General features: G+C 42.2%; 1 protein-coding gene across 1 annotated transcript in view; it reads right to left on the bottom strand.

The window, feature by feature from the left end:
* Window positions 1-8,927, bottom strand: part of LOC149462827 (rab GTPase-activating protein 1-like) — a gene marked incomplete at its 3' end in the record, with an annotated part of 162,451 nt that extends 153,524 nt beyond the window's left edge. Inside the window, exon 1 of the mRNA XM_089676349.1 lies at window positions 8,730-8,927. The remainder of the gene's footprint in view (window positions 1-8,729) is intronic.
* Window positions 8,928-16,836: the final 7,909 nt, after the last annotated feature.

Genomic DNA, 16,836 nt, shown 5'->3' with positions numbered 1-16,836 from the left:
GAGGGATGACGGGGGAAGAGAAAGGGGAGGAGATGAGGAGGGATGACGGGGGAAGAGAAAGGGGAGGAGATGAGGAGGGATGACGGGGATGAGAAAGGGGAGGAGATGAGGAGGGATGACGGGGATGAGAAAGGGGAGGAGATGAGGAGGGATGACGGGGATGAGAAAGGGGAGGAGATGAGGAGGGATGACGGGGATGAGAAAGGGGAGGAGATGAGGAGGGATGACGGGGATGAGAAAAGGGGAGGAGATGAGGAGGGATGACGGGGATGAGAAAAGGGGAGGAGATGAGGAGGGATGACGGGGATGAGAAAGGGGAGGAGATGAGGAGGGATGACGGGGATGAGAAAGGGGAGGAGATGAGGAGGGATGACGGGGATGAGAAAGGGGAGGAGATGAGGAGGGATGACGGGGATGAGAAAGGGGAGGAGATGAGGAGGGATGACGGGGATGAGAAAGGGGAGGAGATGAGGAGGGATGACGGGGATGAGAAAGGGGAGGAGATGAAGAGGGATGACGGGGATGAGAAAGGGGAGGACATGAGGAGGGATGGCAGAGATGAGAGGGAGGACATGAGGAGGGATGGCGGAGATGAGAGGGAGGACATGAGGAGGGATGGCGGAGATGAGAGGGAGGACATGAGGTGGGATGGCGGAGATGAGAGGGAGGACATGAGGAGGGATGGCGGAGATGAGAGGGAGGACATGAGGAGGGATGGCGGAGATGAGAGGGAGGACATGAGGAGGGATGATGGAGATGAGGGGAAGGAGGTGAGGAGGGATGATGGAGATGAGGGGAAGGAGATGAGGAGGGATTATGGAGATGAGGGGGAGGACATGAGAACGGATTATGGAGATGAGGGGGAGGACATGAGAAGAGATGATGGAGATGAGGGGGAGGAGATGAGGAGAGGGCTGTGTTCATTGCAGTCCACTGAAAACTGAGTAGGTAGGGCTGACACCATGTACTTAGAGGAATTCAGGGCTGTGTTGTCATGTCCAAGAGGAAGTTGGAGCCCACTATATTTCTGTCACAAACAGTTATTTTTCTGTACCTGCAGTGTGTTTAAAGGAATAAAACATTGGAAATATACATGTATTCCAGAGATGTACTAAATACGTTTTTCTTATTTCACCTTGACACTTAGACCAGTTCCCGCCCAGCCTATAGTCAAATGAAGACCGGGTGGAACATTCACTGTTCCAGGTTGACATCATATGACTTCCTCCTGGAATGGGCTGCACTGCAGCGTGGTCAGTCACCCAGTGTGTCTACCGGACACAGCAGATGACCAATCAGTGCGCCGCCCACTGCTGGTACCATGTGATTGCTGTGACCAATCACAGCACATCACGTGACAATTTTACACAATAGATGGTTTTTATCCATGCCATCCATTGTGTACTATTGCGTTGCTCGCTGTGATTGGTCACAGTAATCACATGGTACAGACAGGGCTGATCACATCCCATCCATGTGATTAGCTGTGTCCAATCAGAGCTAACCACAATAGTATACACTGAATGAATCAATGTCATTCAGTAGAAATTGTTGCTTATACCAGTGAAACTCACTGGTATGAAAAAGCATAATGTGTAAAAAAAATTCCTGATCACTCCCCCAGAGTAGTACAATGTTACTATGGTAATATTATATTGCTCTGGTCACAGTGTATTAAAAATGACCAGAAAAAAAACAAACAACAATAAAAAAAGAAAAAATATTACTTTTTTTGGTACTGTCACAAGGCAGTGTCCCTGATCACTGCCACGTCAGTTATATGATGACATTGTACTGCACTGGTGACAGTATGTAAAAAAAAAAAAGTGAAGAAAAAGAACAATTTTTTTTTCTAATTTCTTCATTTTCCAATAGATTTTAAAAAGAAAAATAATCTGACAGGGGTTATAACCCTCCCTTAATCCAAAATGACAAAAATATTTTGCCTATAGTTCTACTTTAAATCTGAACTCCAGCCTTACCTCCAACCTTCTTGTACTCAGATTGCTTACTTTGATTTCAATGCACACTGTGAGCGTCTCTCAGTATGCATACAAATCTTCTGCAAGCCAGGTAGAGGCTTCCTTTCCTGGCTGAAGGACATCCAGCATCATTTAACTCTTCCTTCCCTACCCTTATTGTCCCTGACCCACTTTTCATTCATTGGATTCCAGCTCTTGCAATCATAGGGGTTCAGCATCACGTGGCTATTACCCTGGGCTGTCTTCAGGCAAATGCAGCCTGCCTAGAAACACTCACTCCTCCAGAAGAACATCTACACATAATGGAATTCTAATATTTGCATAACTCCCTTCAAGAGGAAGCCTACTGCTTGCATCATGGCTGAGGGCTCTTGACAGCAGTACTGAAAGTGGTTCTAAAGCCTTAAGATTATTCACTTTAATGCATTCTATGCATTAAAGTGAAAAACCATCAGTGTTGCAGCTCCCCCCCCCTTTTTCTACCTTGAGCCCGATCTAATCCAGCAATGTGCATGAGAGCAGCAGTTCTGGCCTTCCTCATTGGACGGATTGATAGCCATTGGCTCATGCTGCTGTCAATCAAATGCTGTGACATGGCAGCGGAAACAAGCCACCCGCTCTGTGTCTATGGACGCAGACAGGACAGGCTCGGGAGCGAGCACACACAGGTGTCCCCATGTAAAGTGGATATCCTTGGGGGAACCTGCTGAACAGGACAGGCTTGGAGAGCTGGCGGGGGACCCATAAGAAAAGAATCGGGGCTGAACAAGGCAGGTAAGTATAGACATGCTTGTTTTGTAAAAAAAAAAGTTTAATAACACTTGAAGCAGTGTGTTGTGGTATTTTTAGCAAGCTGTGTACTGCAATCTGCTGGCCCCTCCCACCCGCCACGATTGCTCTGTATTGCATAGAGAAGCACAGAGACCCAGTGATAATCTCACTGGGTCTAAAATAAGTAATTTAATGAAAACGGAAAGGGTTTATTAAAAAATGTCATTAACATGTTGATGACGGGGAAAAGGAAGAATCAGGGATGTCAAACTATAAGCATCTTTAAACAAGTATCATGAAAGAATTATGATCATCAGGATCCACTGACGAAAAAGATCCTTGGAACCGGATAGTGAAAGTCCTTGTTACTGCTTACAAAACATGTCTACCTGCAGAATGGGCAAATGACAGGTACACTTGAAGCATTGTGTCCTCTAGCAGCTCCTTATAAAAGCACTTCAAGAGTGTTTACTTTATTAAGAAACATTGTTGGCTCCAGTTACCTCTCCGCAGCCTCGTAACTTGCCCTGTATAACAAATCTGAAACACCGGTGTCCACAGAAAATCAAGCACAGGCCGGCTGAGATATTTACACAGCAGGAGGGAGCGCTGGGTTAACACTGTTGGAAGGAAGGTGATCAAAAGTCCAACACATTTCCGACAGGTCACATCACAACTCTGGCACAAAACGTAGTTACACCACACAACATAAAAAATCTACAAAAAAAGAAATCACAGCTGCTGCAAGATCACTTTATAGCTATGTGGACAGACACTTTAATGTACAAACTGCGGACCGGCAGGAGCCAGCGGACTATAAATTCCAGCAACGCCTGCCAGTGGCTGCATGGCAAGATATGCCGAAACTCATGCAGAAAAATTCATAACCAGACACTCAGTAGTGCATCAAACATTGGAGTGTGTGACAGATTATGCATCGGAATTATACAATCAAATCTGTCACAACTCTTATAGCGTCCTTCAATACCTGATCATTGCCAATTATCGCAAGGGCACAGAGGAAGTTGTTGATGGTTGGTGGCAGTTTTTCCAAGCGGTGTGATTCGTTGTTTCAGCACATGACACGGTTTACTTGTTTTTTTTTTAACTTTACTAATAGTATATAAAGTTAGCCCTGGTTCACACTGAATGCAGCTTTGAAACTGTGCTACATCACTTGAGCTAGCGCGATTTCAAAGCCGCTGGTCAGTGCGACTTCATGCAAAGATGTCTATGCAAGCCGAACATGAAATTGTCAAAAATGATGCAGGAACCGTTTTTCAAAATCAGTGCCACGCCACAAAATTGGAGTTGCACCTATTTGAAAGGTTCCAATACTATCCCCCCTTCAGTCTATCATGAATGCTGCTGCCAGACTCATCCATCTCACTAAACGTTCTGTATCAGCCACCCCTCTCTGTCAATCCCTCCACTGGCTTCCCATTGCCCAACGGATACAATTCAAAACTCTGACAATGACATATAAAGCCATCCACAACACTGCCCCAACTTACATAACCGTAACACCTTCAGGGGAAGGTGTTGTTTGTGTTGTGGGGTTTTAGTATTTTTTTTTTTTTTTTTGGAGGTGGTTTTTCATTGAAATAAACTTACATAACCGATCTGATCTCTAAATATCACCCAAACCGTACTCTCCGCTCCTCGCAAGATCTCCTACTCTCTAGCTCCCTTACCTCCTCCTCCCATGCTCGTCTCCAAGCCTTCTCTAGGGCATCACCCATCCTCTGGAACTCCCTACCCCATTCTATCAGATTATCACCTACTATACTTGCCTTTCGGCGATCACTGAAAACCTCTCTCTTGAGGGAAGCCTATCCCACCCTCTGCTAATTCTGGTATCCTCTACTCTTCCAACCACTCCATCCCCCACAGTGACTACCTACTGTACCATTCACCCCGCTCTCCTAGATTTTAAGCTCCAAGGAGCAGGGCCCTCTAATCCCTCTTGTATTGAACTGTATTGTTACTGTATTGTCTCCCACTATAATGTAAAGCGCTGAGCAAACCGTTGGCGCTATATAAATCCTGCATAGTAATAATAATATGCACAAAGGTCAATGCAAGTCGCAATAAAAACACAGAAAAGTACTGCAGATACCTTTTTAAAGTCTTTGGTGTGTGAAAGGAAACCGGAGTACCAGGAGGAAACCCATGCAAGCACAGGGAGAACATGCAAACTCCAGGCAGGTGGTGATATGGTTGAGTTTCAAACCACCAACCTTAGTACTGCAAGGCGGAAGTGCTAACCATTAAGCCACTATGATGCCCATATATTTGTTCCTATGTCGGTGGTCGATGAATGCCATGCAGACGTAGAGCATTTTCAGTGTGGATGCTGTGTGAGTCTGGAGCGATGAGTTCTCAAATCTCAAGCCATAAAAGTTAGTGACATTCAGAGATGGTTGTTCAGATAGCAGTGCGAATCATATGCATTTTTGCACAGGGCTTTTACATAGGAGAGGATGGGAGAAAGAGAATCGCACCTCTACTAAAATCGCACAAAAATGCAATGGTAAACACACTGAACCACATGGCAAAATCGCATTCGAAAACTGAGTGTTTTCAGGACGTATACAGTGGGGATCAAAAGTTTGGGCACCCCAGCTAAAAATTTGTATTAATGTGCATAAAGAAGCCAAGGAAAGATGGAAAAATCTCCAAAAGGCATCAAATTACAGATTAGACATTCTTATAATATGTCAACAAAAGTTAGATTTTATTTCCATCATTTACACTTTCAAAATAACAGAAAACAAAAAAATGGCATCTGCAAAAGTTTGGACACCCTGCAGAATTTATAGCATGCACTGCCCCCTTTGCCAAGCTGAGACCTGCCAGTGTCATGGATTGTTCTCAATCATCGTCTGGGCAGACCAAGTGATGTCAATCTCAAAGGTTTTAAATGCCCAGACTCATCTGACCTTGCCCCAACAATCAGCACCATGGGTTCTTCTAAGCAGTTCTCTAGAAAACTGAAACTGAAAATAGTTGACGCTCACAAAGCTGGAGAAGGCTATAAGAAGATAGCAAAGCGTTTTCAGATGTCAATATCCTCTGTTCGGAATGTAATTAAGAAATGGCAGTCATCAGGAACAGTGGAAGTTAAAGCAAGATCTGGAAGACCAAGAAAAATATCAGACAGAACAGCTCGCAAGATTGTGAGAAAATCAATTCAAAACCCACGTTTGACTGCACGATCCCTCCAGAAAGATCTGGCAGACACTGGAGTTGTGGTACACTATTCCACTATAAAGAGATACTTGTACAAATATGGTCTTCATGGAAGAGTCATCAGAAGAAAACCTCTTCTACGTCCTCACCACAAAAATCATCGTTTGAACTTTGCAAATGAACATATAGACAAGCCTGATGCATTTTGGAAACAAGTTCTGTGGACCGATGAGGTTAAAATTGAACTTTTTGGCCGGAATGAGCAAAGGTACGTTTGGAGAAGAAGGGGCACAGAATTTAATGAAAAGAACCTCTGTCCAACTGTTAAGCATGGGGTTGGATCAATCATGCTTTGGGGTTGTGTTGCAGCCAGTGGCACAGGGAACATCTCACGAGTAGAAGAAAAAATGGATTCAATAAAATTTCAGCAAATTTTGGATGGTAACTTGATGCCATCTGTGAAAAAGCTGAAGTTAAAGTGAGGATGGCTTCTACAAATGGATAATGATCCTAAACACACCTCGAAATCCACGGGGGATTACATCAAGAGTCGTAAACTGAACGTTTTGCCATGGCCTTCACAATCTCCTGACCTCAACATCATTGAAAATCTATGGATAGACCTTAAAAGAGCCGTGCGTGACAGACAGCCCAGAAATCTCAAAGAACTGGAAGACTTTTGTAAGGAAGAATGGGCAAAGATACCTCAAACAAGAATTGAAAGACTCTTGGCTGGCTACAAAAAGCGTTTACAAGCTGTGATACTTGCCAAAGGGGGCAGTACAAGATATTAACTCTGCAGGGTGCCCAAACTTTTGCAGACGCCATTTTTTTGTTTTCTGTTATTTTGAAAGTGTAAATGATGGAAATAAAATCTAACTTTTGTTGACATATTATAAGAATGTCTAATCTGTAATTTGATGCCTTTTGGAGATTTTTCCATCTTTCCTTGGCTTCTTTATGCACATTAATACAAATTTTTAGCTGGGGTGCCCAAACTTTCGATCCCCACTGTATGTGTGAACCATGACACAGGCTACATGCACACTTGGCATTTAGCCCCTGTGCAACTTATTCCAGCGTTTTTGCGCACCGGGAGGCACAGGTGCAGCTCTTAGCCCTGTTGCCTGTAGACTGTCTAAAGTCTATTACAGGCTGAAATATGCTGCAACTGGAAAGAGCTGGACGCTGTACTGAGTGGTACTCGTGTATATGCCTGAATGAAAGTATTCCTCATTCTGGGCATTCGTTCCTGAATGAATAGGGCTGTAAATGCGAGTACCACTCAGTATAGTGTCCAGCCACAGCATATTTCAGCCTGTCAGACTTTGACCGGGTGCAGGCAGCAGGGCTGGACACTTCTCCTGTGCCTCCGGGTGCACAGGGGCTAAATGCCGGGGGGGGGGGCATGAGGCCTAACAGAACTGCTCGGTGCAACACACCTATGAAGTTTGCAGAGTTTCATAAGTGGAGGTACATAGTTACAAAAACCTCAAAGTATGCAAAAAAAAAAAATTATATATATATTTTATACACACACACACTGCATATCATATACTGTATACATACTGTACACTTGTAATATTTTATATTTTTCTATGTAATATTTTATAGCATTCTTCTAAAGATATACAGAATTTTTGTTATGTAAAGTTATTAAAGTACATAATAATAATTAATTATCCAACTTCGGAAGGACAGGTCCACACAATTATCACCAACACGGAGGAGATCCTACCATAATCCACTTATTTAGATCCGATACAGAGGTAGATCTTACTGAATGTGTCGCAGCATTACCTACAGACCATAAAATTTCCGCTACGTTGAACTACCTAAATTTGGCACACTTGTCAGTATTTCTAATAAAAGTGTTCCATGGCTTTTGTGGATCTGACGCACGGCGGTGAATCTTCTGCCAGCATCCACACCACCAGCAATGTGTCGGAGATGCCCTACAGAACACCCTGATAGTTCCTCAGGAACTTCCCACTCCTGGCAGATCTTACTTGAAAATCTACTGCCATGTACATCAGAATCCAACAAACCTAAACAACAGAATAAAAAAAAAAAAAAAAAAAAAAAAGCACAAGAGCAGACAAACCTCTGCATAATGCAAGACAAGGATGAGATGACTAGACACAACAATACAGTGCCATCTGCAATATTGTTAACCCCTAACGACCGGCACCGGCGTGTTTAGGAATCTCTTGCCAGGAGGGCCATGTGGCATATGTAACCCAGCACTTCTGTCATCAGCGGAGTGAAAATCTGACATCCTGCATTAGCCCAATGGATTTTAAAGGGCCCTGCACTTGCTTGCCAAGGTGGCACTACATAGCTGCCAACATTTTAAAGGGACTCATCTTAGTTTGACGCGTGCAGCGCTGTCATGGAGAAACAAGGAACATTTCTCTGCGAGGACTTTAATCGGATGGAAAATACTTTTTCTCCAGTTAAAAAGGTAAAAGCGGCCCACAATATATCAGAAGAAAATGGTCTCCTGTGTTACTGGACAGGGCTGACAGTTACAGGGACTAAATCTGGGACTGTCACAGCCAATCAGAAACATCTGCCCCTTTATGACATGACCTGGCACAGACAGGAAGGAATGACAGGTAAGACGGGGTACCCATGCCAAGCTTGGCTGATGAGTAGAGCGCGGACCGAGGAGAGAACTGCGGCACGAGCTCCAGGCACCGCAGGCGGGGAGGGGAAGCTGAGCGCTAGCCCTCCCACCTCTCACCGTTACACCGGAGACCCCTCCTTCTCCGAATCCCTTACCGAGAAGATCAGGCGTCCTCCAAGTCCCGCAGCCGGGGCAGCGCCGGTGATCCGTCCCTCTCCTGCCTTCCTCCGGTCCGGTTCACTTTCTCCTCCACACGTTCCTGTTACTCCGCTCCCCCTCCTCCCCTCTACTCTCTTCTCTCGTTCTTCCCGTGGGCGCGGGCACGACGCGCGCCCCCTCCACGACGTCAGCGAAGGAAGCGCGGGAGCGCGCGGTAGGGTGGTGTGAAGGCGCGTGCTGCCGGCTGTGCTCTGCTGGGACTGAGCAGGCTGACTATGATCCCGGCCATTTCAGTACGCAGCCGAGAGGTGGCGCTCTGCCAGGCTACATTGACATTGCTAGCCCCCAACATAGCCACAGTGGCTGGGCATGGGATTGTCAGTCACGTGACCTCCCTCCAATTTACTGACCCATTACTCAGCATGTTGCCTCATTAGTGCCCTTCTCCACTAGTGCTATGGCTGCCCAAATCACTTTATCGCCTGCGCCTCCATCTTCCCCCGGTCTTTATCCAGTCTCGGCTGACTTGATTGGCTGGCCTGGATGACGTAACGCCCATCCGTGCACATAGGCCTTACTTCATCCCGGCACCAAACTGTGCCGAGACTGAACTACGCCTGCCTGGGTCAGTGTACAAATAGGGCTCATTCACACCAGCCCACGTGATTATGTGTAGCAGTAGCGAGGGGCAACGCATCACGCACCACCCCCGTTCATGATCAGGCCATTTTTATTTTTGCTATTCAACACTGTGCTACTATAACTGCTAATTGTGCGGTCATGCAACGCTGTACCCAAATGAAAATCAAAATATCGTTATAAATCAAAATATCATTTTTTATATATATTTTTTATCACCCCTGCGGTTTTTTTGTTTACTTATATATTATATAAACGGAAAAAAAAAGACTGAAAATTTTGAAAAAATAAATATTTTCTACTTTCTGTTATAAAATATCTAATAAAAAAAATCTAATTTCTTCATAAATTTAGACCAAAATATACACGTCTTCAGTAAAAATAAAATCCCACTAGGTGTATATTAATTGGCTTGTGTGAAAGTTAGAGCGTCTACAGACTGGGATATATATACAGTATTTGAAAACGGATCAATTCTGATGTACTGATGGCCGGCTCATTTTTTGACGCTCCTCAGGCTAGGTTCTCACTAGCTCACTCACTGCGGGCTGGCTGCGGGTGCAGGAATCGCACAATTCCCGCAACCACCTGCAACAGCATCACATTTCTCTTGATGTGGGGCAGTGCCATGATACCCCCACGCATCTCATACTGCAACACAATCGCGGGTGCAGGAACCGCACGGAAACCACTTTAAAAAAAAAAAACATGCCGTTTCTGCGTGGATGCGTTTCGGAAAAGATACCTGCACCTTTTCCTTGCATGAAACGCAGGCACAGCAGCCCATTCATGAACGGGATGCCATGACCGCACTTTTTTTTGCCTTCCTCTGGATCAACTGTGGGTATAGGATTATAACTTTTTTTTTTTCTATGGTTGAACTGGATGGACTTTTGTCTTTTTTCAGCCAGACTAACTATGTAACTATGCAAACATGAGCCGCACGACGCGCACTAATGCAAGCCAGGAGTAAAATGCCTGGACTGTGCAAATGACCCCTTTTTGGAAAGTATACAGTCTGAAGTATTTAATAGGAGGCATGGCAAGTTTTTTGAAGATGGAATTTTTGGCCACAATTTTTTGAAAATTAAGAAATTATATCAAATTTTTTTTCTTTTTTGTTTTGTTTTTTTTTATCTTTTTTTTTTTTTTTACAAATTTTCACCAGAGCAGTACAGCATCATCATATGACTGGTCTGGCAGTGATCAGGGACACTGACTGGTGACAGTATGTTAAAAAAAATAAATTAAATTAAAATATTTTTAAACTTTTTTTTAACTTTTTTTTTCTTTTTTTACTATTTCTTTTTACATACTTTCAGTATCAGTAGTAGTAGTTCAGTTTTTATCACACTAAACATGCAGCAAGCAGGACTTTTAAAAATGCAATAGACTAGTGTGAAGGGTTCCATAGGATCTAAAGAAATATAGCCAAAACCTTTTTTTTGTTTTGAATAGAGTAAGGGGGGGTATATCCCCTGTCAGTTTATTTTTTCCTCATCTGTGTCCTGTTTCAGAGGTTTCCCTTCACTTTCTGTCCCATAGGAAATCACCCTTCAGTCCCCCCCCCCCAGGTCACCAGAATGAATGTCCCCATTGGAATATTTCCTCTCTATTACATTTCTGGGAACAATTTTTCTTTTACTTTCACTTTCAATAATAATGGTAAACAGGACACATAGAAAGAATCTCCCTAACAGTGACACAGACAGCAATAAAAACTGACAGGTGTTCTAATCCCTCTCCACTCCATCCAAAACTAAAAAAAAAAAGTTTTGCTTTTAGTTATACTTTAAAGTAATGCATTTTATTGTATTTTTTCCACTTGTTTTAACTGAAAAACTGATCGGTGTAAAGGGATCCTTAAAAGGCCTGCTTGCTGCTGTTTATTCCTTTTGTTTGTATTGGTATGACACAAAATAAGAGAAACAAAAAGCCAAATCTGACACATTCCATATAAAACCTGGACAAAATTATTAGCACCCTGAGTTTAATATTTGGTAGCACACCCCTTGGAAAAAAATAACAAATCAATTGCTTCCTGTAACCATCAATGAGTTTCTTCCACCTCTCTACTGGGATCTCTTCGCCAACTGCTCCAGGTCTCTCAGATTGGAAGGGTTCCTTGTCCCAACTGCTGTTTTTAGATCTCTCCGCAGGTGTTCCATGGGACTGAGATCTGGACTCATTGCTGATCAGTTCAGTACTCTCCAGTGTTTTTTTTTTTTTTAATATTTCTGGGTACTATTTGATGTTTGGGTCATTGTCCTGCTGTAAGACCCATGATCTCTGTCGGAGACCCAACTTTCTGACACTGGGCCCTACATTGCACCCCAGAATTCTTTGGTAGTCTTCAGATTTCATAATGCCATGCACACAGTCAAGATATCCAGTGCCTGAAGCAGCAAAGCAACCCCAAAACATCAGTGAACCTCCACCATGTGTGACTGTAGGGATTGTTTTCTTTTCTTTAAAGGCCTCATTTCATTTTCTGAAAATAGTAGAATGATGGGCTTTACCGTAAAGCTGTAATTTTGTTTCTTCTGTCCACAGCACATTCTCCTAAAAGAATTTTGGCTTCCTCAGGTGAGCGTTGGCAAACTCCAATCTGGCTTTTTTATGTTTCTGTATCAGCAGTGGGGTCCTCTTGGATCTCCTACCATAGCGTCCCTTTTCATTCAGATGGCGACGTATAGTGTGAGCTGACACAGTTGTACCCTATCCCTGAAGGTGAGCTTGAATTTGTCTGGAAGTTGATCAATGTTCTTTATCCACCATTTGAACAATCCTTTGTTGCAATCTTTGATCAAGTTTTTCACTTTTGTCCACATTGAGGGGGATTAGTTACAGTGCCATGGGCTGTAAACTTCTTGACAATATTTTGCACAGTGGACACAGGAACATTAAGATCTGTTAAAACCACTTGCGCGCCAGGGGATTTACCCCCCTTCCTGACCAGGCCATTTTTTGCGATACGGAGCTACGTTATTTTAACTGACAATTGCGTGGTCATGCAACGCTGCACCCAAATTAAATTTACATCCTTTTTTCCCCACAAATAGAGCTTTCTTTTAGTGGCTTCTGATTACCTGTGTATTTTTTTTTTTTGCACTATAAACAAAAAAAGTCCAAAAATTTTGTTCAAAATCAATATATTTGACTTTTTGCTATTAAACATGTCCAGTAAAAAGAATTAAAAAAATCTAATTTCATAAATTTAGGCCAAAATTTATTCTGTGATATGTCTTTGCTAAAAAAAAATACCAATACGTGTAAATTAATTGCTTTGCGTGAAAGTTATAGTGTTTACAAATGGTGGTATATATACTGCAATTTTTTTTTTTTTTTTACTAGTAATAGCGGTGATCAGCGACATATAATGGGACTGCGGGACTGCGGTGGGCATTCTGACACTGGGGGGGAACTGACTAGGCATCGCTGACATCACCAGTGACACCTATACAGAGATCAGTACTAATAAAAAGCACTGACACTGTACTAATGACACTGGGTAGGAAGGGGTTAACATCTGGGGTGATCAAAGGGTTAACTGTGTGCTGATTCCCTGTGTGCTGTGTATGTGTTTTTCACTGTAAGCACACTGCTTTGTATGGCTCTGCTATGCAGAGCCATACAAAGCAGTGTGCAGGAGCTGACAGGGGAGAGATCTGTGTTGTTTATACACAGGTCTCTCCCCCGTCGGTAATACTCAGTGATCACCGAGTGCCAGCAAGTAATCACCGGCTGGGAACCGGTGATTGACAGCCGAGGCAGCGAATGACGGCGCAGGTAGGGCTCATGCGCGGTCCGTGCGTGCCCCCTACCAGAAACTGAAAAATCACGTATATATACGTGATTTTGCACACCCCTGCCACCCTGTAGCAGTGTTTCTGTTATAGGACGGAGGGGAAGCGGTTAATTGATACAGGTGAGTTTAATTACAAATTACAGGAGCATCACAAACTTGGAATCCAATTATTTCTTACAATTTTGAAAAGGTGCCAATAATTTTGTCCCGTCTGTTTTTGGGGTTTTGCATGTCAGATTTGGCTTTTTGTTCCTCCACTTTTTTTGTCACACCAATACAAACAAAAGAAAAAAACATGAGAATGCCTAAACATTTGTAATTGCAACAATTTTCTGGGTGGTGTAGTGCATCATCTGACAGAAATGCAGGGGTGCGAATATTTTTAGCCACAACTGTATATACAATATGTATAAAAGTGCGGAAACTTTTTGAAGAACCCTTGTATGTATATATATTTTTATTTATTGGAAGTTTTTATTAAACAGTCATAGCTGTCATTTTGTCATATGTACTGCCTGCTAGACCATAACTGCTTTACATATCTTCCCAGCAGATGACTGGTCGCATAATGTTCAGATGTGACATGGTATCCTCATCATATTAGTCACACTTTTCCTGTGACATAATTAAGCTAGCTACATGGAAAAAACTGTTATGTCTCAAATGTTTTCTTAAAACGCACCAGTGAAATTTTTCATATCTACATATAAATATAACATAATGCTAGCCATACATTTTTTTATTTTATTTTTTTATTTATTTATTAAGCTTAACTTAAGTATATGATTTTTTCACACACTCAAAATTTTCAGTAAAAAAGTGATCATCGCTGTTAAAATACAGATGGCAAAAAAAAAAGACAGGGGTTATACTCCCTTACTCTAGCCAAATAGAAAAAATGTTTTTGTCTTTAGTTCTTTTAAAGAGGCATGAAGTCATCTTTAAAAAAAAATAAAAAGTAAAAAAAACATTAATTCAAAAATTAAAAGTCAGCAGCTGCAAATGCTCTAGCTGCTGACTTTTAAGAAATCAGCATTCACCATCACATGATTCCAGGGTTCTTTTCACCTAGGCCAGTTCTTCCCAGATCTTTGGAGCCCCGACACCACCATTTTGGCTGTGGGAGTCGGCTGTGACTTCCTGCTGTTTTGTAGCTGGCTCCCCACTGCACATAGAAAAGATGGCAGTATGACAAGTGCAACACTGCCTGCAAAAAGTGTTTAATTGAAAACCTATGCGGAGTAATGTAACTGCATAGATAATAGCTACAAAAATATTTTATTTGATCACATGGATCATAAAGAGGTTAGACATAGACACGGTGAACAAATCATAATAAAATAAAAAAATTAAAAGACATTCGACATCTTCAAATCTGGTTAATTATTGGCAAAAGGGAATCCACATAAGGCAATGAAGTTTCCTAACTACATAGTCAAATAATTCCATATGGTTCCACATGGTATCTGCATAGGGAGATCATTCTTCAGAAATATTCTTTGGTAAACACCACAATAAATGGAATGACTTCCTATAATGGAAACCAAGAAGGATAATTGTAGTGGAAATATAAAAAATAATATATGCACTGATCATGTACTAAAACAGGATAACCAAACTTGGTAGTAAACTAGTAATTCCATTACCTTCACATGAGCTTGACCATCATGAAAAAATGAATGTAGGGCCTTCCTGGGTGACCACCCCAATGGAAATGAATCCACAATAGCAAGTGATTCTGGGAATGTGTAAACATAAATCATGAATATCAAACAAAATACCTGAATAGAATGAATTTAAGGGTAAAAAATATATTACCATATATAAGATCAAGGAGACTCCACCTCACTTGAAATGAGATCAGGTCTTTGTGTTTCTGATGATGAATATGGGGGTGGAAAACCAGGTGGTCTATCAGGTCCATCCCCACTGCACATACATGAGATCACGCTGCGCTATCAGATTGGTCCTGCAGCCTTCTGGGCGATGCGATGTGTCCCAGGAGGTTGCAGACGGGATGAAGGGGGGGCTGGGCAAAATTATGTAATTCTCTCCCAGGATCCAGAATACCATAATGGTGCCTACAACCCTGGCCTCTGGAATCTACCAAGAATTGCTAAATCATTTTGGGTAGAGGGATCCTTTAACCACTTCCGGGAGCAGTGCAGGAACGGGTTGTCGTTCATAAATGGCACCCATATTTTCAGGCTGTGCGTGCTCCCAGGGAGCGCAGCACTGTGATCCGGTGCCCACTGTGTCCGAAGGTACGGGACTTCTGTGTGAGGTCCCAATCATGTGATCATTGATTGGCCAATCAATGATCACATGAATAGTAGTAATGACAATTAAATACAGTGTTCCCTTCCCTTATTCACAAACTTCCCCAAAACGCATATAAACACTTTAAACCCCAAAAAGTGTACTAATCTTATGAAGTATGCTTAGTATCTCAAGTATAAATACAAATAAACCCCCCAGTGCAAAATATGACAATCAAATACGGTGTACCCTTCTCTTTATGATTAAGTCTAATTGACGAAACATGTCAAAGGGAAGTGACGTCAGACGCACAGCTGAACCGAAAGTGATCGAGCGGCCATTTTGGATCCTGGAAATCTCTATTTGAGACACAGGAGAGGATCTGCTGAGGATTTCCGGAGGTCTGGCTGGGCTGATTTCTTGTTTGATGGCAATTTTAAAGATGAAGATATATGTAAGCACATAAATGAAGTATATTCTGTTTAAGTTTTTACGGAATTACACTATTGTGGTTTCATTTATGGTGGGCATCGTTTGGAAACTGATGTGGAGAGGAGTATAATACTGTGGCTGTGAAGATCCCTCTGGAGGAACTTATTATATATCAGTACCTGCCTGGAGGATTACTAAGCTTGTGTTTATATATTTTTTGGGTAAGGGTATCTATTTTGCACACTCTAGAAGTGGACACGTTTTTCACAGTTTTTTATCACTAGATTGTTTCACGTGCACGTGTTTACACATCTATTCACCTTACCATATAGTGATCACGAGTGTTTTTGTGTGAATCACATGCGTTATGGAATGAATAATTCAAGTTGTTAAGGATAATACACTATGTGCATTTTCCTTTCTTTTTTTTTTAGTTTTCTTTGGTTTCAGAAATTACTTTGGAGGCTGTCTTCACCTGGAGGTTGATTTTGAGATTTTGAATGACTTTGATGTTTTGAAGGACTAATTTATTATTTTGGGACTTGTGTGTTTTTTGTTTTTGTTTTGAGCACTTATTATATTTGTATTTATACTTAGGATACTAAGCATGTTTCATAAGATTATCACACTTTTTGGGGTTTAAAGTGTTTATATGCGTTTTGGGGAAGTTTGTGAATAAGGGAAGGGTACACCGTATTTGATTGTCATTATTTTGCACTAGGGGGGTTTATTTGTATTTATACTTGGGATACTAAGCATACTTCATATGAATATTAGTAAGCAAGATGTCACTTCTGACATCATTGCTTACTACTAGTGAAATCCGTGAATGATTACAGAGGTCACATGGTACAGGGCCATTCACAACAGCCTTGTACCATGTGACAAGCTGTGACCAATCACAGCTCTCACAGTATTTCGCAATGGCTGCAGAGAGGAGAAATGATTGCTTTTACAGCCTTTAT

The sequence above is a fragment of the Staurois parvus genome, unplaced genomic scaffold (genome assembly GCF_062004578.1).
Source record: "Staurois parvus isolate SC_StPar_1 unplaced genomic scaffold, SC_StPar_1.0 ptg000166l, whole genome shotgun sequence".
In the NCBI taxonomy this organism is placed as follows: domain Eukaryota; kingdom Metazoa; phylum Chordata; class Amphibia; order Anura; family Ranidae; genus Staurois; species Staurois parvus.
The sequence above is the reverse complement of the archived record's forward strand: the minus strand, read 5'-3'. Positions and strand labels throughout refer to the sequence as shown.